The following is a 22,421-nucleotide window of genomic DNA, read 5'->3' as shown; positions in this document are numbered from 1 at the left end:
TGCGATGGTCCGCCTGCGGCCTCCCCGCTCACCACCGCCCCCGCCGGGCACAGACCACCCTTCCCCAGCACAGGCCTCTGATGTCATTTCCTGACCTGCCACCTACCCCCCCCTTCCACCCCCCGCCCGACCCGCGGGTGCTCGAGATCTGACTCACCGTCCCCACTCCTGGCTGAGCGGGCAGGCGAGTATCCCAGAGGTCCCGAAACAGCTCAGTCCCACACCCCGGGCCTGCCTGCTATTGACTGACCCCCGCCACCCCGAGCAGCTCCAGCTCCTCGTCCCACGTGTCCTGTGGTCAGTCGGGGATCGCAGGGCTGGAATGGGGCCCTGCTCCTAAGTGGGCGGGGATGGTGAGGGGGCGTTAGTCCTGCTGGCACCCGGCCGGGCCCTGTGTAACCCACTAGTGAATGAGCAGGAGCCGAAGCGTTCTTGGGGGGCGGGGGATACTAACTTCCAAAACTAGGCAGCCTCTTAAGGCTTCTAGGAATTCGCGTAGCCGTAGACCCTGCCTGCAAAGCTGTTGCCCCGGGGGAAGAGTCCAGTGCTCAGTCTAGGAAATGGAGGTGGGAGGGCTCAGTCTGGGTGAGGCTGCTCTGGTACTTACGTCCTAGGAAGACCCAAGGATGTTAGCCTCGGGGACTAGTCCTTGTGGGTCCTTCACCAAACCTTCTCCAGTGGGGTGTCAGCTGCTCCCGGGGATGAAGCTCGGTGGAGCCCCCCACTGGTCCAACCGGATTCCTCAGCCTGAGACTGCCGCAGGCTACATGAAAGAGGTCTGACCGAGCTAGTGCCTGCCCGGCTTACTTTCTTACTCTCCTTCCTTCCTACCTGCCTTCCCTTCCTTCTTTTTGTAAGATTACACACGGAGGAAACTTCTTGCACATTCGCTACGTCCTAATTATAGAGTCATGCGTTCGGACCTCTAGTTCCGTATTCACCCCTGGGTGCTTCCTTTAGTTTTACCCTGTAATCCCTGACTCTTGGCGTTCCCCATCTGCTGCACTGTACTGTCTAGACTGGGCTATGCTTTAGGGGAATGCAAACTAGTACCATGAATTTGGGGATGAAAAAAAAACCCACGGGGGGTGTTACCTGAAGAGATGGCCCCAGGGGCTAATTCAAGTCAGACTTAATTAGCCTTTTTGGCAAAGAGTGAGTGCAGAGTGAGGCCAGGGAGCCCAGTTTCCTACCTTACAGACAAGGGACAAGTTTCCTCATTCATTCGGTGCCATTGCCCGCATCTGTAAAAGGGGTGTGTTTTTTTTTAAACTCATTTGTCTGCTGCTTTATGTGAAGAAATAAATAACATGCCATGCCTGAAATTTTTACATAGTTCTCAGTTATTACTTACCATTGCAAGTTCCAGGCTAGCCAAGAAAGGGAATTCCCAGCCAGTTAACCTAGGCAGCTTTCCCTCACAGACTCCCTTCTAGTTTGTCAGGCAGGTCTAAGGTGTCATTTAGTGCCCTCTCCTTCCTTCAACCTTGAGTCTTTAATCATATCTGTGACTGTACATTCATCATCTTTCCAGGCCCCGCTAATCTTTCTTTTCTCTGTCATCTTAATGTTTCCATCACCAAGATCTTGCATACCATGCATGGTCATGGAAGACACAAAGTGTGCAGGTACAGACACTCTGACATGCACAAGCTGGCCCCAGGCCTGTCCCTATGACGATGTGTTAGAAATTTGATACTGGATTCACTCTGCATGTTGGGGATTCTTTCTTGGGCTTTTGGGACCAAGAGTCGTCACCATCCTGCCAAATAGGCCCATGTGGAGAAGTAGAGATAGTTTCTAGATAACTTTATAAGAGTCAAAGCCACCTACCCTCTCGAAGCCTCCTTAAGGAACATCGAAAAATAGAGTATGTGTAATTGTTGGCAGCTGAACCTATTTATAAATCAAGAATAGGAGAGTGTGTAGGCAGACTCAGTTCCACAGACAACTAAGAGCATTCAGGATGCAGAATATTAGGGCTAAGTGTTGTAGGCCGGTCGTTCTAAATACAAAGTAGAAGCAAAACAGAATTTCCCAAAGGGTCAGAATGACTGACCCAGGATGTCTGAGGTGGAGGTTATAGTCAATGCTATTAAAATACAGTCAGCAAGCAGAAATTACCCTAATGATTCCTGGGGGATTTTCCTAAGAAATTCTGTTTGATGATCTTGGGTAGTATGAGTGATGTGTAGGAAATTAGTCAATGTCTCTACTTCAAGCATGTACCAGACCAGGAAATGAAAACAAGAAAGTAGTCACTGACCTTGGCTCCTAAGACATCCCTACACACTTCCAAGGCTTTTAGATGCACCAGGTATGAGAAAGTATCATTTCCCCCCCACAAAGGTATTTAGTACAAAGTATGACATGCAAAGCATTCGTGGAAGAAACAGTATAGTGACCAAAGAAAGAATCCCAAAGCAAAGTCAGAGATGCTATCAGAAGCTTTTTCTACATGCTGGCTGCAGGCAGACCAAAGACTAAGGCTACGACACGACACACTACCTTAAGCAGCAGCATACTGCTGAAGCATTAACAATTGACTGCAATAATTGCTCACACTCAGGGCAGGTACAGCTCAATGGCACAGTGCCTGCCTAGCATGCATGACACCTTGGGCTTGATCTCCAGCAGCACACCTATGTGTGCACACACACACACACACAGATAATGCATTATCATTGTTGGTTGTTACACAATTCCAAGAGGTAGGAAACATATTACTCCCATTTAGTATTAACAATAAATCTATGAGGATATGTTATTATCATCATTATTATTATTATCTCTTTTGGCAGTTAAGGAAAGTAAAATTAACTAGATGTTGGATTTTCACCTCCTAAGCTACATACTTGTTTTGGTAATACAGTGTTTGGGGTAGGTTTTGTTTATTTGTTTTTGTTTTTTTTTCAACTTGACATGGCTAAGGCCCTCTGGAAAGAGGATTCTCAAATGAGAAAACGCCTCTGTCAGATCGCCTCTAGGCAAATTTGTGAGACATTTTCTTGATCTGTAATTGATGTGGGGTGGGAGAACCTGGCTCAATGGGGGCAGTGTCATCCCTGGACAGGGACAAGCTGAGCTCGCCATGGGGAGCAAGCCAATAAGCAGTGTTCTATGGTCGGTCTCTGTTCCAGTTCTTTCCTCTATATCTTGAACTTTTGTCCTGGCTTCCCTCAGTGACGGCCTGTGACCTGGGATGTATAGGTCAAATAAACCCTTTCCTTCCCAGGTTGCTTCTGGTCGCGGTGTTACCACAACAATAGAACACAAGCGAAGATATACAAGTTCTGTACCACTTGAAATATTCTTGCCTACTTCTCATTACCCTCCAGTCTCACCCTTGTGCTCCGTAACTCCTCTTACACTGCAGCTGGCCCTCCACAGACTTTTCAACGCCGCCTCCACGGGACCCCACGACTCTCACTTTCCACCATTCTACACCATCAGATTCTGTCTGTCGGTCTCTGCACTGGTACACACACACACACACACACACACACACACACACACACACACACATTCTGCATTCGTAAGCTGTTATAATCCTGTTATGTAACATCATGCTGCCAAGAGGTTGCTTGGGGATGGTTAACATCAGTTGTTAGCTACTGGGACCAGAATTGGGGATGGCAAAGGCTTTTATACGGTTGTGTTTCCCCATGAATGTGAACTGCTTCTGTAATCTAAGAAAGAGAGGAGACGTATGAGATCTACCATGTCCCTTTGCCTTTGCAGAGTGCGCTCCTTGAACTCAGGGCTGCGAACATGTGGCCTACAGTTTCCCACTTGAAGCCTACTGTCTTGTTTCCCCGGTCCCATGGGGCACTTGCTTGTCAGTACAGAAATCTCCTGGACTTGGGAATAGTGATGGGAGTGGAGATGAAATGAAGGTGGAGCTTTTGGCCGAGGCCCCAGCCAAGCAGCTTCCTGCTTTGCCCAGCTGCCACTCCCTCAATGAAGGGCGGGACAGACAACAACAATGTCACTGGGGCCTCTGTGCTTCCAGGTCAGCCAAATGGCTGATGTCATAGCTTCCTCCTACATGCACTTTCTCCTCCTCCTCATCAGCCTCACGTCAACCCATATTTTTTGACTAACTTCCATATTCTAGACAGCCTAGTCCTTGCTCTCAGAGGAAAAAATTAAAGTCACCTAGTTTTTTTTTTTTTTAATCATCTACTCCATAGTGCTGTCTTAGTGAAGATATATAATAATAGCTGGTTGGCTTTCTCAGCTATAACTTTTATTATGATCCCATCAGGTCTGAAGTAGCAATGAGAGGCTTACGGGGCCAAAGGAGACAAATCTGCAGAGGTCAGCGGAGCAGTGTCAGGCAGAGACGCCACCCTTAGTGCTGGCCAGATGGGCACCCACTAGCCTTGCAAGCGTCAGTTCACAAATGTGGGGGCCAGGCAAGGCAGATGGTCAAATGGCAAAGAGTCAGCACTCACAGGAGCTGTGAAGGGCAGACAGGAAAAGAGGCCCAGGGCACCCACAGCAACACAGGCAGATTGCTGGCACAGAGGCTACCGGTAGTGGGGCATCTGCCGCTTCCGTCTTCCCGCACCCAGAGGAAGCCAGAACCAGAGAGAGCCTGGCCTAGAAGCTGCCGCATTTGTCACTGAAAATAGCTCTGTCATTATAGGGAGTAAACATTTCAGAGAGTCAGGGGTGCATATGGGGTTAGCCGATAGGGCTGAAATGGAAAGTACTTACCGGAACTGCCTGCCACTCCCACACCCCTGCAAAGAGGTGGGTTGAACATCAGGAACCCACCAAGGGGTAGATCTGGCCCAGGAAGTGACTTCTCATGAGCAAGCAGCCGAGCTTGCTTGTGCTACCGGGTTGGTTGCTGTCTACCTCAACACCCAGGGTTGGGAGCTAGGTGGCACATGACGGCTGTGTCAGAGAGAAGAGAGGAATTTCCTCAGGGCAGCAGATGCCAAGATCATCAACTTGCTCAGGCAAACTACTCCAGGTCTTGTACGTAAGTCGGAGCCATGATACTCGTGTCCCCCAAAAGTCTCCCAGTTCCAGCTTCCAGCTGAGTTGCTGCAGTTGATTTAGCAGTGACCCAGCACAGAGCCTGGCACAAATCGAGGGTCTTACATACATTACTGATGGACACTGAACATCAGAGCCACTAGAATTCCGTAGTAGATGCTCAACTCTATATTTTAAAAAAGCTCCAGAATCTTCATGACTTCCTGACTCATTGATACCACAGTACTGAGAAGCCCCTACATACAGTGTATTCTGTGGTGGGATATCGTATGAACAAAGTTGCTTCTCAGCCTCTGTTTAACATCAAGCATAGTATAATACTGAGCCTTCATGGATAGTCCACACCCTTAGAAGACCTACTAGGGAAACGTCCATCATTTAATAGCAACCTTAGTTGTTCTGGAGACTGGAAAGAAAATAGGATTGGGGCATGCATTACCTGGGCCCCAGAGCTCAAGAAAAGAATGTCTGCTATAAAATCAGGAAGATAAACATAAGCATTAACCATGAGGAGCCACTCCTACAAAGACTCTGTGACAGCTGGGGACATAGCCCAGGCCAGGGCCACAAAGAGGCAAGTCCACAAGGCGTCCAACTGATGAGGGGGCAGTGCAGGTTGAAGGAAGGCCGGTTGGAGACGAGCAGAAAATCATATCAAGCTTGAGGAAGAGCTGTGGCTTTATCCTGAGAACAATGTGGAGCCCCTGCAGGGATTTAGATGCCAAAGAATGGCAGGACCAGAGTTCAGAGTGTTGTGAATGCCACAGTAGGATAATGTGGTAATAGCAGGAACATGGGTATAGTCAAAAGGCTGTTGTAGAACAAGAGAGGCAAGGGAGATTTTGCAGATGAACCAAAGAGACAGATAACAGCTTAGGGACCTTAAATTGTGGGTAGAAACTAGTGACGGGTTGGATTGTGGGGAGGGAGTGATGCAAACATCATGGGTCTGGCTCAACTTGTGGTTTCAAAGCTTTTATGTGATATGGTTTTCCCTTAAGGGTCACAGCTCTGGACATACGAGCTGTTCTATTCTGGGCATGCCCAGAATAAGTCAGTGCACAGGGGCCAGTGCTCTGCCCTCCTCCAGACCATAGAATTTTGCTCAGGTTTCGAATGGATAAGTCATCCACCTCTGCACAGAATTTGAAGATATTTTTGGCTAAGAAAATCACCTATACTTAAAGGGTTTCAACCCATAGTCACCAGAACCTGTAGCCCATGTGCCTGTGAGGAGAAAGTGGTCTTAAGAAGGCTTATCTCATAGCAGCTGTGGAGAAAGGAGGGGCCGAGGTGCCAATAGTCCCTTTAAGGAAGACCCCTATGACTAACTATTCCACCAGGCCATACCCCCAAAGGTTCTACCATGTCAAGATAGTGCCACCGGCTGGCAGCCTAGCATTTAGCATATGGGACTTTTGTTGACATTTGTTTATTTGCAGTATTGTTTGAGAAGTTGAGAGCATTTTGGATGGCGGGCTTTGAGGGACTCTGTCGTTTGGTGGCTAGGTAGAAAAGCAGGTGTGTCCCTTCCTCAGACTCATGTGACCCCCATTTCCCCAATCTCCCATGTCCTTTAGCAGAAGAGAATAAAGGGTGATCTCTCTATCTTTGTGTACTCACAGCCTCCCCTCTGTCCTCTGCCTGGGAACTACTGGAGTGCATCTCATTAAGTTCCCTGTGTGTGCCAGTCCCTTAAGAAGCCCTGGATCTTCAATGTGCCTTACATCTTACCCGCTTGCTGAACTCCTGAACCTTCCAGGTGGATCTGGAGCTCACAGGCCATTCTTAGCTAAAAAGAGAAAAAAGAAATCATTCTCTCTCCCTGCCCTAAACTGCCAAGGACACACCTCCTCTGTAGCCCTATCAAGCGGCAGCAATGTCTTTCCACCACAACCATTGTGCCGCTAGCCCTGACCATGGAACAAATGTCTCTTTGGATCCTCACTGCCATGTCTAGACAATTCCCCTTTGTTCCTCCATAATGACTGCCAGCTTTGAACATCATGTCATCAAACTGTGAACTACTGCATGTACTTGTACAATCCTTTATCATCCCGCGCCGTACACACTCATTTCCAGAGGATTGCTATGTTCTGGTGCACTGTCAGCCATTCCAAAAGGACTCGGCCATGCGTTCTCTGTCATTTTAACGTCCTTGTAGATGGCTCCTCACTAGCACTGTTCTTTCATAGCCTTATCTATCATCACTGTTTCCCTCACAAAAGAGAATAGAAATAAAATGTGAGCCACACCCATAGCTTTTTTTTAACATTAAAAAGAGACACACTGGTTTTAATAATATACTTTTAAGACTTGTTTGTTTGCTTGTTTGGTGGTAGTTTGGTGGTTCTCATCTTTATATATGTTTGTGTACCACTTATATGCCTCGTGCCTGAGAAGGCCAGAACTGGGTGTCAGATTCCGTGGAACTGGAGTTACAGTGTTATGAACTGCCTCTGTGTACTAGGAACCAAACCCAGATCCTCTGGAAGAACAGCCAATGCTCTTAACAGCTGAGTCATCTGTCCTGCCCCATAATATACCTTCTTAAACCAGTATGTTTAAAATCCTACCATTTCGATGTGTAGCTGACATTTAAAAAAAAATATTAGTGCAATATTTCCTCTTCGTGCTAATTCTTAGGATCCACTATGTATTTTACACTATAGCACATCTTTAAAAACTATTACTGTATGTTCTTTGGTAATTGCATATGTGAATACAGGGTATTTAGATCATATCCATTTCTCATATCTCCTTTCTAACTCTTTCTGGTCGTCCCTACACACTGTCAGTCACTGAGCTCTTTTTCCTCTTCCCCTTCATCCTCTGTTTTGTAACCACCGAGTCCAGTCAGTGCTGCCCATCTGTGAAAGAGCACCACCATTCACTGGCTCATGGGCAACCTACCAGGGGCCACATTGCTAAAGAGAGCTGAGTCTCTTCTCGTTAGCCACCATCTGCCGAAAGCTCCTCAGTTAGGAATAGGGTTGTGTGGGCTCCCGCTGATAGCTCAGTTAAGACAGGTCTCATTTTTGTGTGTTTCTGACGCACGGCTAGTGGCCAGCACATCACACTGTACAGTCCCAGACAGATATTGTGCCACCGCTTCAGTCTGAAGTTCCAAGCTTCCCTCTCTCCAACCAGTTCCTTTCATCTTCTAGCCCCCTCCCTTCTTTTACTTTAGTTCAAATAATTCTTGGATCGATCCCGAGACCCATAATAGCACTTTCTTTAACCATGCTTCCATATCAGTTTACGTTCCTTGGACAGTTGAAAAAGTTACTCTTCCTGAGCCTACGCCCCGTCCCCTTGTGTCTCTTCCTTCCTTTGGTAGAAGGGTTACTTGCAAACCCAATCCCGGGTTAGACTCCACTCTGCTACCATGCCTACACCTATGAATTTCAGCAGGACTGGGGAGAGTATACAGACATCTGTCCAGTCTCATTTGAAAATTCATGACAATGAACTTCAAGTGGCCCTTGGCAATTCTGCTTCCTGATAAGCACCCGAATTTTCATATCCATTTACTTTCCCAGTCTCTAGGAAGACTTGCAGACCTCATCCTTAATTTACTTATCCTTCTTCAGCCTCGTGCACAGCTGGTAGCCTTGCTTCTGGTTTCACTGAGGAAATCAAACTAATGCCACACCCCTTCTATACGTCTGCCAAAAGTATTCCTTGACCTGATCTCTTCATTCTGTTTCAACAACATTTGCAAGACACACTCTGTGAATTCTGAATGTAATTGGCTCCCATAAGCTCAAAGGGAATGACACTATTAGAAGATTTGTCGGAATAGGTATGGCCTTGTTGGAGAAAGTGTGTCACTGGGGAGGCAGTCTCTGAAGCTTCATATATGCTTAAGCCACACCCAGTGTCTCAGTTCACTTCCTGTTGCCTGCCAATCAGGATGTAAGACTCTCAGCTACCTCTCCAGCACCATGTCTGTCTGCACACTGCCTTGTCCCACCATGATGATAATGGACTGAACCTCTGAACTATAAGCCATCCAATTAAACGTTTTCCTTTATAAGAAAGAGTTGTATGGTCATGGTGTCTCTTCACAGCAATAGGAAACACTAACTACAATACACTCCTGCCTTGGATCACTGCACTTGACATTTCTTGTGCCTAGTTTGTTCTTCCACAAAGCTAGGCATGGTAGAACATGACTGTAATCTGATATCACACAACTTTTTCTAGGTACACCAGAAACGATCACCCCAGACAGGCACTGATAAAGAAAAAAATCCATCCAAGTGCATCTTGGTGAGTCAATGAGTTTATAAGGGTTACACAGGAGTATGGATGAGGGATTGCTAGTAAGAACATGGGTGAAGTCAACTTGTATTGCCTAAAAGCCCAATCCGAGCATCAGTGATATCTCACAAAGAGTTGTTCCTTTGAGGCCCAACCTCCAGCCAACCTCTCACACTCCTCCTCCAATACTACATTTAGAGAACAGGAGTGAGGGTGACCAGAATCTCAGAAGGGACATTTGTGGCTGCTCTCACCCCATTCTTTCTGTGAGGGGGTGTTTGACATCCTCCTTACCATCAACATAGACCTAGCTGTCACTGAACTGTTCTGTTTATCTTCTGACCATTCTTGCATTCTGTAAGCTATTACCATCTACTTCGTGATAACTGATGGTCATGCCACACCTCCGGGAATTAGCTCTATTACAACACCCTAGCAAAGACTCCCCCTCAAAAGCAACCCAAACTGGAACAAAGCAAAAACATGATATTCTTCAGCTGTATTATTTTACACATTGCTGCAACATATTACCTGACAGAAGAAGGAGGATTCATTTTGGCTCAGCAGGTTAGAGCCCATCTTGGTGGGGAAGACATGCATAGGGCTTAGTCTGGAGCAATAGGAATGTTCAATAGCTTCTTGTTTCATGGTACTAACCAGGGCTACATCCAGAAATGGAGCTTGAGCTATAATGCGCAAAGCCTAGCCTGGCTGACCCACATCCTCCAGATATGCCCCAGGACCTTTAAAAGTTCCAGCTACCCCAAATAGTCCCTCCAGTTAGGGACTAAATATTTAAACACATGAGCCCATGGGAGCATTTTATATTTAAACCATAATATCTGCCCCTGTTCCCACAGGTTCATGGCCATCTCAAAATGCAGAAGGCATCCAGTCCGACCTCAAAATTCCCCATGGTCTTAACAGTTTCAGCATCATTCAAAAGTAAAAGGTCTGGGTCTGGTGGCAGCCGTCAGGTGAGCCAAGATTGGTGAATACAAATACATCCAAAAGCTAGAACAGAAGAAGCAGTCAGATGTGATGCACTTTTTTCTGAGGGTCTGGAGCTAGCAGCTCTGTGCTCTGCACTCCACACAGCCAGATCAAACAGGCAGACTGGGATACAAGGCCTACCAAGGTTATGTCATGGTGTATAGGATTCGTGTCCTCTATGGTAGCTACAAATGCCCAGATCCTAAGGATGCAATTTAGGAATTCTTTGAGATTCTCTCCATTGATCCATTCTGTAAAGCTATCAGAAGAAATCCTGACATCCAGTGGGTCCCCAAACCGGTCCACAAGCACAAGGATACGTGTGTGCTGTCATCTGCAGGAGGTGGAGCCCTGGTTTTAGAAAGGACCACAGACTCTACCACGTCATTAGTGGCTCTTGCTGTGCGGGCTAGAGAAGGTGCAATACTCTCTGGCCCTACCATTTAATACACATAATGTTTGTAAAATTCATACCCACCGAACAAATTTAGGGCAGTCCAAAAAAAGCAAAAGTTCAAAGCGCTGTTGAGACTCAAACGTCTCAATCAAATTTAACATAATGAAACGGGCAAATAGATACTTTCAAAATATAATGGCAAATAATGACCATCCCCATTCCAAACAGGAGGGAAGAACAGGGAAATAGTAAGAAAGGATTGGACCAAAGCAAGACTGAAACACAGTAAACATCAAACCTTGTACCACTATGAGGCATTCAGGGTTTCTGGTAGCATTTGGGCTCCAATAGCCTTGGGTAGTCCCACCCCACAGCCCTGTCTTCTGCAGCATTATGTAACTTTTCTTTTGGACACGGTGCCTGCAGCTTTCCTCAGGTGTTCTACATTCCCGGCGTCTCTAACATCTTAGGGTCTCCATCTTAGGTAACATCTAAGCGTCACCCTCAACATTTTGCACATTGACTTCTTGGGGCCTTCTAGAAGAAAATCTGATTCTGCTGCACACGATCTAGCGTCATTGATTGGCTTTTGTTTTTTTTTTTCTTTTTGAAACCTTGGCTCAAGCCTCCTTGTCCCTTTTATTCTTGCATCCTGCGTGCCGTCAAGACCAGCAGCAATTAAATGGTGCCCAGCTCTCTTGCCAGCTCAAGATGTCCTCTCCTGACAGTGGCTACAAGTGCTTGTAGCTGACCCTGGGGAGACATTTCCCTAGATAGCTTTCACTATCAGCTCTGTCTTTCCAGACTCTTTCTCTTTAGTGCATGTTTTTCCAATGAGTTTTCAGTTTAATACCTTGGAGCCTTCTATGGGTTGGGTGGTTCTTCCATGTTGCAAAGTGTCTGGTTTCTTTTTAATTGCACCAATCTCCTTAACAACCGTAGCTGACTTGCCCTCACCAATCATGTCTGAAATTTGAAACTTCCTCATGCTCCTCTGCATACCAAACTACAAAATTTTCTTGTATTTTTGCTGCTCTATTTTCTGTTCCTTGTCACTGAAAATCTGCATAAGAGCTGTGAGCAGTAACCATATCACAACCTGGATGGTATGCTGTCTTGCAATTTCTTGCACTGAATTAATTAGTTCATTACTTTGTAATTAAACTATTAATCCTGCTGGGTGAGAATAAGATCGCTACCGTAATTTTGAGTCAAATTTCAAGCAAGTTTTAATTTAATACTGGCCAGAATGATGGACCCTGGCCAGGTCCATGCCTGGGTTCCCAGATAATGGCCACATTTTCTGAGGTTTAAAACGGCAACCTCATAAGGCCTTGTATTTCTCACAAGTCCGGTCAGGGGCAGGCACACATCCTGATGTATTTCCTGCCTACTGTACCTCCTGCCCACATGTGATCAGGCACATCTGGTGCAGCTGGGTCAAACAAACTTGCTTAGGGGAGTAAAAACATGTGGCTTGTTATCTTTGATAAACAGTAGCCGCCATCATTTCAGGAAGTATCTGTACTTGGGCAAAGAAAGGACTTAAAGGCTAGAGGCATTTTCATTTTATGAATTTCTTAAGCACAACGATTAAACCTTAAAACATAATTTTGGCCCTCAAAAAAAAAAACTCACTAAAATCTTGGGGTCACATGCACATCATAGCCAGATTGTTTGCCAGGATATAAGAATGTCCTCCAGCCCATCTCCTGGTAAAGGCCTGGTTTCCCTCTGCAGACTCGGGAACAGAGGTAGCCACATTTCTGTCAGCATCCTGGTCTTCTGAACTCCCACCAGAATGGTGTACTAAACTCTGCTTACAACTTCCTAGGCCTTCTGCAACCTAATGCCCCAAACTCTTCCCCACACCCACTGCAAACCAGATCCAAATTAGTACGAACCATACGGCCAGGCTCAGTTCTGCAATGGACCCATCATTGGTACCAATTACTGCCTTAGTTACTTGTACTTTACTATGAACAAATGCCTGACGGAAACAACTTCTAAAGAGCGATAATTTATTTTGACCCATAGCTGAAGGTTCATCATGGTTGGGAAGGCCTGGCAGAGTGATCTGTCTGGAGTAACTGAGCCTTCAACAGCTGTGTGCTGAGTCAGGAAGCAGAGGGACTGCAACTTGAACTAGATGAAGGCTAGAGTATGACTGTTAAAGCTCTTCCTATAGTGACACATTTCCTCTAGGTGGGTCCCACCTCCTATAGGTTCCACAACCTCCCAAACATACCGCCATCTAAGGAGTAAATGTTCAAATATGTAAGCCTATAGGGCACTGGTTCTCAACCTTCCTAAGGTTCAACCCTTTAATACAGTTCCTCTTGCTACTACAATGATTTTCATTGCGACTTCATAACTGTAATTTTGCTATGCTGATGAATTGTAATGTAACTATCTGTGTTTTCCAATGGTCTTAGGTGGCCCTGTGAAAGGATCATTTGAACCCCAAAGGGGTTGTGACCCACAGGTTGAGAATCACTGCTGTAGGAGAACATTTTATATTTGAACCAGGGATATCTATATGGCTTGCCGTATCTCTGTTATTTCCTTTCTCAAATGCTTGCATTTCCAGTGAACTACTTTATGACCACCCTGTCCAGAACTGTTCTGTCTACTCTGCCTATCTAAGCTGCTGTCCTATCAAAAGGCCAAGGCAGTTTCTTTATTTGACCAATGAAAGCAACACATAGAATGAAGACCCTCCTACACAGAACTATATTTACCAACTAGGTTTATTTCCTCCTCACTTTTATTTTACTTCAAAGCACTAGCCATCTTAAATACATCACTCAACTTATTGCCTTAACATTAATATATACAAATATATAATTCTGTGGGCTTTGTTTCCGAGGCACCATCTCACTGTTTATTCTTGGCTGGCCTAGAACTCAGCATGTAGGCCATGATGGCTTCAGGTTCATAGAAACCTGCCTGCCTCTGCCTCTCCTGTGCTGGGATAAAAGGCGTGCACAACGGCACCTTACCTAGTTGTTTCGTTCTTGTTATCTCATTGTGGTCTCCTTCACTCTATCTTGACTGTAATCCCCAAGATAGCATTTGTGTTGGCCTCTAGCCGCTGGAGCAGTGCCATCACATGGGAGGTACTTTAAAAATACTTGTACCTTGGAATTAATAACTAGCAAAAAAGGAAGAGGGGAAACCACAAGAAAGAAATGGGAGGAAATGTTAGGAAGTGAGCGGTTGTATGAACTGTTCCTGACAGGGCTGAACTGAACAAAATTTACCCCCATGCAGATATAGCGTGCGTGGAAGCTGCTTCAGTAGAGTGAAGATGCAGACAAGGCAGGCTGAGGACTAAGTGGAAGTGAGGAAGAGGAGAAGACAAGGGAAGTGGCAGTGGCTGCTGCAGCAGCATGTCTGTGAAGGAAGCTAGAGAGAGACAGGGAGGAAGACGGGCACAGTCAGCTCCCGCCTTAGAACGGGAAGGCATCTCCACTCTTGCTCCAGTCTCAGTAAAAGTCGGCCTTGGCTGAGGTGGTCAGCAGGTAGAGACCCTTGTTAAAGGCGCTCACACAAACCTGCTGGCCTGAGACTGCCCCCAGGACCTGATGTCTGTTCCTGGCACCCATAAAGGGCAGCTTACAATCAATCACCCTTAGCAGTTCCAGGGAATCTGACACTCTCTTCTGGCCTGGGAAAGGAACCTACACTCGGGTGCTTATAGATAGATACAGATACACAGGCATACACGTAAATAAAAATAAAAATAATCTTTAAAAGTGAGCCTTTACTACCACTAGCGTGCACACACATATAATAATAGAAGATACGGAGAGTAATGATGGATTTTTTGCTTTGCTTTACTAGTCTGTGTTTAATTTTTTTTTTACAATGAATGTATATCTTGTGTAACTTTTCATTAAGTTAAAGAGAAACACACATTACCTGAAATTAAGTTTGCAGCCTCCTTTGAATTCTCTCATGTGGGCGGAGCAACTAACAGGCAGAACAACTGACTCACCTGGTGAACAGGCTGCAGTGGTCCCCACCCCAGAGAGCAAAGGCTAGCCCATCAGCTTATCATTGAAAAGCCTTAAGTACACACTGGACCTGAGCACCACCCCAACACTACACACCCGTCCTTAAACACACAGAACAGAAGTTCTCTGGAAGTCTTAAGTCACACACACACACACACACACACACACACACACACACACACACGTAAAGCATCCTCCGTGAGATCTGCCCTCTTAAAACAGGTCTTTTAAACTCCACAGCAAAAGAAGATGAGGCCTGGATTGATTTGAATAGTGTTTAATGTTACAATGAAAAAATCATGGAAAACAATCTGTCAGAACCACTAGGAAAATCCAAGATGGGGGAAGAATGGCAGCGTAGGAGTGAGAGGGCCTGCATTTTGGCTCAGGCACCTTCTAGCTGGATAGCTGTAGGAGTCAGGGGTGGACTCTCTTTGTCTTTGAAGAGACAGCAAGGACGTTGTTTCCACTTCTAATGTTCAGCAATAAGCAGTTGACACCGTGTGTTTGTTGTACTTTTGTTGGTTTGTTTTCTCATTAGTGCATGAGCTTTGGCTTGTCTGAATCAGGGTGGACTTTCCATAAGGCCCGGGATGGTCTCAAATGCACTCTGAAGCCCGGGTTGACCTGGAATTTGGGATTCTCCAGCTTCATTTCCATTTCCCAAGGGCTGGGATTACAAGTGTGCACCACTACACCCAACTTTCGCTCATCCTTTTGCTTGTTTTTCACGTGTATGGATACTTTTTGCCTACATTTATGTCTGTGTGCCATTTGAGTGCAGTGTCTGTTGAGGCCAGAGGATGGCCCAAAGATCCTCTATGATTAGAGTTGCAGATGGTTGTAAACCATCATGTGGGTGCTGGGAATCAAACCTGGGTCCTCTGGAAGATCAACCAGTGTAGGAGGCCTTCTGTCTATGTGTTGCTTTCATTGGTTAATAAAGGAACTGCTTTGGGCCTATAGCAGAACTATAGGGTAACAGAGCTAGGCGAGGAAAACTAAATGTAATACTGGGAAGACGAGGCAGAGGAGATGCCATGGGTCTGCCGGAGACAGACACTGGGAATTTTACCTGGTAAGCCACTGCCATGTGGTGATACACAAATTAATAGAAATGGGTTAAATTAATATAAGAATTAGCCAATAAGAAACTAGAGCCAATGGGCCAAGCAGTGATTTAATTAATACAGTTTCTGTGTGGTTATTTCGGGTCTAGGTTAGCCTGGTGGCTAGGACAAACAAGCGGGCCCTCCTCCTACAAACCAGTGCTATTAACTGCTAAACCATCTCTCTACCCCTTGTTTGGCTGGGTTTCTTATCAAAACAAGACCTTTCTGAGGAGCTCAGGCTGGCCTGGAATTTACCATTTGGGTCCAAGCTGGCCTCAGATTCACGGCAATCCTTCTGACTCTGCCTCCTAAATACTATGATTAGAGGCATGTAGCACCATACTCAGCTCTCACTGTTCTTTAATTTGTCAAAAAATAAAGGCCTGTGCACCCCTTCTCTGGACACAGCAGGCTTGCTTAAAGTAGAATGCGATGGGCAGGAGCCATATGCATCTATCATGTAAGCAGCAGTTTCAGGCAGGTGGATTTTGCAACAGATCCACACCTGAGCAAGCATTTAATGGGAATCTGACCTGAGATTATAATATACTTTTAAAAAAGGGGGGGACTGGTATTGGCTACCTGTGAGAGGGAAGACAGACAGATAGTAAGTAATTCTATCCAGCAAGCTTATTAGCACCAGGCAGGGGTATCTTCTCAAGACAGCCCACATAAAGATGAGGACTATGGGGTACCCCAGAGGAACCTGTATGAAAATGAGGGCTCAAGAGTCCCCCAGAGGAGGTGGGAAGACTCCAGAGCATAATAGGCTATTTGGTGCTCCCTTCCCCAAAGGTACAAGAACTGAATCTGCTGTGGTGAGAAGCCAGAGTTTCAGTTCTAAGATCTATTTGCACCCCGTGGAAGACGGGGCACGGCACCGTCAGGAGGGTTCCTGAGGCTGGAATAGGCGGCTGCCCTCTGTGCTACAGGCCAGCTCCTTCTTCTCTGCCCTTCTTGGTTTATAGTAGTTGACTGCTTCCTCCATTTCAGAAAATCCCATCCGGTCCTCTTCTCGTCGATTTGCATACTCCTCTCCTCTGACTTCTGAATGCCTAGATGCGAGGGCCCGCTTCCCAGCATCCTACCTGGTCTGCTACAGCTTGTGACCTGGGCACCATGATAACATCCTTATGGCCCTGTGTGAACTTTGGGATCTTACAGGAAAGCACAAGAAGGCAGTAGACCCTTGGTGAGGGAAACGACCTCCATTCATTCCAGAGCTTTTGGGCTGGCCATACTTAGGGTGGGTAGAGATAGTGTCTTCATCTACTTTCTGTTCTAGCACAAGTTGTTCTGCCCACCTGATGCTGGGGACTGTATGAGGAAATGGTTAATTTTACTCATGACTTTAGAGAGAAATAGGCATATGTTTTGAGTAGTCCTTTCATGCTCAGCATAACTGGTAGATGACAACACATAGCAAAACTTGATGTGAGCAACGAAGGGGGAAGAAAGAGGTCAAAAGCGAGTTATGTTTTATAACTACCCACCAAACACCGAGTTCAGTCCTGAGAGCCCTAGCTCTCCTGATAGAAGGGCACTAAGCCCTTCTGAGGACACTTTCCTCAGCGATCTAATTTCCTCCCACTATGCTCCACCCTTCGTACTGTTAGAGTAGGAAAGAAACTTCCAGCCCATGGGTGTTTAAGTGGACAATCTATAGCCAAGCTTTCACTCGGATCCACTTAAGCACACAAACAGGTAAATCCATATCTTTGATCTGAAGCACGGCCTCGTGAGTGGCTCCCGGAAGCATGCACCTGTGCACCAGCCTCTACTGAACAGATTCACAGGATCCTATGTGCAGTGGTTTGAAAGAAAATGGCTCCCGAAGGGAGTGGCCTTGTTGGACAAAGTGTATCACTGTAGGGGAGGACTTTGTGGTCTTTTTCTCAAGCGTCACTCGGTGTGACAGTCAGTCAACTTCCTACTGCCTTCTGGTCAAGATGTAACCAGCGCCATGCCTGTCTTCCTACACACCACCAGGCTCCCCATCACGATGATAATGGACTGAACCCCTGAAATTGTTAAGTGATCTCCCTCAATTAAATATTCACATTTATAAGAGTTGCCGTGATCATGGTGTCTCTTCACAGCAATAAAAACCCCAACTAAGACACTATGTATGTGGTGTGGATTTGGCGAGGCTGACTTACCAGTGGTAACTTATCTGTTACTTTTCTTTTAGCCGAGACAAAATAGCTGGAGAAACAATTAAAGGAAGGCTCACAATTTGAGGCTATCCAGTCCATCATGGCAGGATGGCCTGCCTACAGAAGTCTGAGGCAGCTGGCTGCACTCCTTAGGAAGCAGAGCATGATGGGTGCCAGGTTGCTTTCTCTCTTTTTCATTCAGTCCATGACTTCAGGCCATGGGATGGTACCACTCACATTCAGCATGTATCTTCTCTTATATCTCTGGAAACACCCTCAGAGGCACATCCAGAGGTATGTCTTCTATTCAATTCTAAATCTAGTCACGTTCACAATGAAGATTATCCATCAAACCCAGTGTGGAGACTTTTTCACATAGATGTATGGCTGGGAACAGCACCAAAGAGAGTACTTGCCACCCTGAACCATGCCAATCATCTTCCTTCTCTGACTAGACATGGGGATGAACCTAGCTTAGAGCTGCAAACTTTTCAAAGGCTTCAAAACTGCAGAAAATTAGCAGTCTGTGTTGGCCCGAAGGGTTCATTCTTCCTCACTGTCTAGAAGATCAGAGATTGGTCAGCTCAGGCCTTTCTGTCTCTAGTGTCAACAGACGGCAGGAAGGTGGCCCATGTCGTATTACAGAGCTAACTGTCTAGAGCTGTCCTTTGTCTTGCCCACTCCTCTAGTACAGAGGCTGAGACCCTCGTCTACTGATTGTCCTGAGGACATAGCTGTGAGTGGAAGTGGGATAAAGCAAGCTCCACACACCACCATGAGGGAGGACGATTACTATGACCTCTAGGCCAGACTGAACTACACCAGAAATTTCAGACTATGCTGGGCTGTAGTGAGAGTCTGTGTATCAATCCTCCTTCCCAAAATAGTGCAAAATATATTAAATAAATAAGTCTTCATTGCCAGCTCCCAGACTCAGTGATTTCCACTCAGACAAGGCTGTCCCACATCATCACTCCCATTCCCAGTGCCTTAAGCAAACAGGCTGCACTAAAGCTGACTCAGAGAGCAGATTTTCTGAACCTCTTCCTTGATACAAACTCTTTTCATAGATGGTAACTGGGATGTGAGTCATGAGTCCTGTACAACAGCACCAGAGACTTCTTGCTACAAGCCTCCATGAGAAAACGTGATTGCTTTTCTATTTCAGAAATTAGGAATCTAGGTAACTGCATCCCCTCTTAGCTTATGAGCACACCTTAATTCAAGAAAGCCAGGAGTGAAAGAATGTATATCAAGTAAAATTTCCTTAACGGAGTAACACGTTTTATTTATTTTAATTGAAAAATAAAAACTCTGATACATCATATTTTTTCTTTCCTCTAATTTGTCCCAGATCTTCCCTACCTCCCTACCCACCTAGTTTAATTATTTTTGGGGGGGGAGGGGAGAATAATGTAGTTAACATCATTTCCCTTTCCTCCCTCCAAACTGTATACCCATCCTTGCTTTCTTTCAAATTCATGACCTCTTTTTTCATTAATTGTTGCTACATGCATATATGTGTAAGTATATACATGTGTATTCTTAATATAACCTGCTCAGTCTGCATAATGTTATGAGTAATACTGTTTATTCATTTATACTAATTATTTAAAAGCAAATGAAGCAACATATAACCAAACGTCTTTCCTACATTACTAGGATGGGTTTCCCATCTGAGATTGAGCATGCAACCTCTGGCTTTTTTTCTTCTAGCTGTATAATCTTGGAGATAAGAAAGTCAATTGAAGGGCTTGGGAAGATAGTTCAAGGAGTAAAGTGTCTACTGTGCAAATGTGAGGACCTGACTTCAGATTCCCAGCTCCCACAGAAAATGTGGGTGTGATGGTGTGTATCTGGAACCCTGGCATTGCTGGGGAAGACTCTGAGGCAGATGGAGACGGATGTCCAGAACTCTCTGCCCAGTCTACCCAATCAGTGAGTACCTCCTTTATGGAGAGACCTTGCCTCAAAGGCTAGGTTGAAGAGCAGGAGAGATGGCTCAATGATTAAGAGCATTGAGTGCTCCAGAAGACCTTGATCCAATTCCAAGTACCCACATGATGTCTCATGACTGACTGCAACTCCAGTTCCAGGAGATCTCTTCTTGCTCCTGCAGGCACCAGGCAATCAAAGTGCGCACAGGAAAACACTCATAGCCATAAAACAAATAAACACTGAAGAAAAGATAAGGTGGAGAGCAATAGTGGAAGACACCCCACATTGACTCTTGTCCTCTGTGCGTGTCCTGCCCATGGACACCCGCAAATATGGATACATAGACACAAGGGTCTCAAATGTAAGGTTGCCATTAGGGCTTTAGTAACTATAGACCAAAATGTCTTTTCCAGCTGCCACGTGATGTTTGTATATTATCTTTTCCCCTCTACGACTCCCATGCCCTGATTCTCAACTTGTCTTCTGCTTTCCAGAAAGAGATGCCATCAGCTGGGAATCCCTCATCTTTCTAATCCTGAAGTCACATGACCTGCTAGCATCGGCCCATTTTCCTCTGCCGGGGTGAAGGAGCAGTGCAGGTTCCCTGTGTGTGAGCCTCCACCCACACCTTTTACCTTCCCAGGTATCATACCTGGGAATGAATCATACCTGGGAACAGAATCATACCTGTTCTTGAACTTTGAACCCAGCTGGGACTTCTCTTAGCCCTTTGTCTTAATCTGATGTCTCCCATTAAAACAAAACTCTCAGATCACAAAGCTGCAAGGCACTCTCTGTTTGCTGAGGAACACCACAGGGTTGGACAGTGGGGCAGGGGAGGTATGTGTGTACTATGTATGGTGGGAACTGTTTGCCCTCCCTATGAAAGAAAGCACACACCACCAATCTCTGGAAAATCCCAGTGTGTTACCTGGTCATTCCATTGGTGACTTTTAATCAGAATAACCCCCCCCCCAAAGAATGAGAGAATTCTCCACTGTCTATATATTGAGAGTTCAGAAGGCTTGAAGTATTTTTTAAAACCCTGGATCTCTAATATAGTAACCTAGATGCTTTATTTGTTTGTTTGTTTTTAAGATAGGGTTTCATATAGCCCAGATAACCTTGATCTTGCTCTATAGCCAAGGCTGACCTTAAATTTTTGATCCTCTTGTCTTCCAGTGAAATGGTATTAGAGGCCTTTGCCACCAAATCCAGCATCAAATACCGTGAAAGAGTGGCCTTGAAGCCTCCAAGAGCTGAAGATGAGGCGTTTCATGAAACGCTGCCTTCCGTAGCTGCTGGAATCATGAACACACAGCATATGGATACCCAGAAAAGACTGGCCCTTCAGCATTCCATCGCAGATAGGAAAGCAACCTGCAAGGCCCTTCCTGTGGAGCTGCTGACTGCTAATGGTTAGCAGATTGGGGGACTGGTGCCACTTTCTTCAGTGGTAGAATCACTGGGATTCTGGGGAGAAGAAGAGAGGGTTCACAAGGAAAGGGGTAACAGAGGGTAATGGGAGCTAAATGTAAGCACAATACACTGCATATGTATACAAAACTCTCAAAAAAATAAATACCATTGGTTTAACTAAAACAAAACTCGGGGCTTCGTACATGCCAGGCAACTGTTCTACCACTGAGTCCCATCTCTAACCTCATTGCTTCTCAGTGAAATCATTAATAACAAGTGTAAAAGCAGAGTCGATTTTAAATAATTTTTAAAATAATTTCAAAAGAGTGGTGAATATAAAGAATACCATAGGGGAAAAATCTCCAGTGCCTGTTTTGTAATATAAGCATCTGTGATTCTGAGTGGCTATGGAGAGGCGCTACCTGTAACTACCGTGGCCTGTGGCCTACATGTGGAGCTCAAGTAAATGACGAATTCAGCTACCTGCTAGTGAATGTAAATGTAGTTTCTTCCCATACAAGATTATGGGTTTTTTTTTAATTCTGCACATGGATCCTAGGACAAGAATCTGCATAATACACAGTATGGCCCCACAACTTCATTGTGTCCTTCTGCCCAAGAGCTGCACCAAGGGGACACAGCGTACACTAGTTACAAGAGAAGGGAAGACATGGTTTTTCACCTTGGGATTGTGTCCCAAAGGGAACCAGTTAGGAAGTGCCATAAGGAGGCATTCTGCCAAAGGCTTGTATTTGAAGATTTTGGAAATGAATCAGTTAATGTAAGTGTTTTGTTGAGAGCTAAACAGTAATCTTTGGTTAGGTTGGAGCTGTTTAAAACATGAGCCTTCCTCAGGAAATTCTATCAGAAAGACTGATCTCAGGAGGGCAGGAAGGGCATGGATGCATTATAAACGAGAACTAAAAATTATAATTTTACATTGTAGCCTGCGTTTTAATAGTATTAAAATCTGTTATGAATGATTTTCCATGAAACTAATGTAGTTATGAAACATTATTAAGGGTCATATATTATTTTATTACAGATACACATCACAATTACCTAGTTAGTCTCAGGCATAACGTAGGTTGTACTGTAAGAGATACAGGTT

The 22,421-nt window shown here is 45.4% G+C and overlaps 1 long non-coding RNA gene and 1 pseudogene across 1 annotated transcript; both read left to right on the top strand.

The window, feature by feature from the left end:
* Positions 1 to 8: 8 nt before the first annotated feature.
* Positions 9 to 22,110, top strand: LOC146889644 (uncharacterized). Its single transcript, XR_014999844.2, has 3 exons — positions 9 to 297; positions 20,386 to 20,534; positions 21,074 to 22,110. It is a non-coding gene; the product is annotated as an uncharacterized LOC146889644 (long non-coding RNA).
* On the top strand, positions 702 to 10,760 carry LOC146889645 (large ribosomal subunit protein eL15-like; annotated as a pseudogene).
* Positions 22,111 to 22,421: the final 311 nt, after the last annotated feature.

The sequence above is a fragment of the Myodes glareolus genome, chromosome 25 (genome assembly GCF_982192425.1).
Source record: "Myodes glareolus chromosome 25, mMyoGla1.1, whole genome shotgun sequence".
Classification (NCBI taxonomy): domain Eukaryota; kingdom Metazoa; phylum Chordata; class Mammalia; order Rodentia; family Cricetidae; genus Myodes; species Myodes glareolus.
This window is presented reverse-complemented; position numbering and strand designations above follow the sequence as displayed.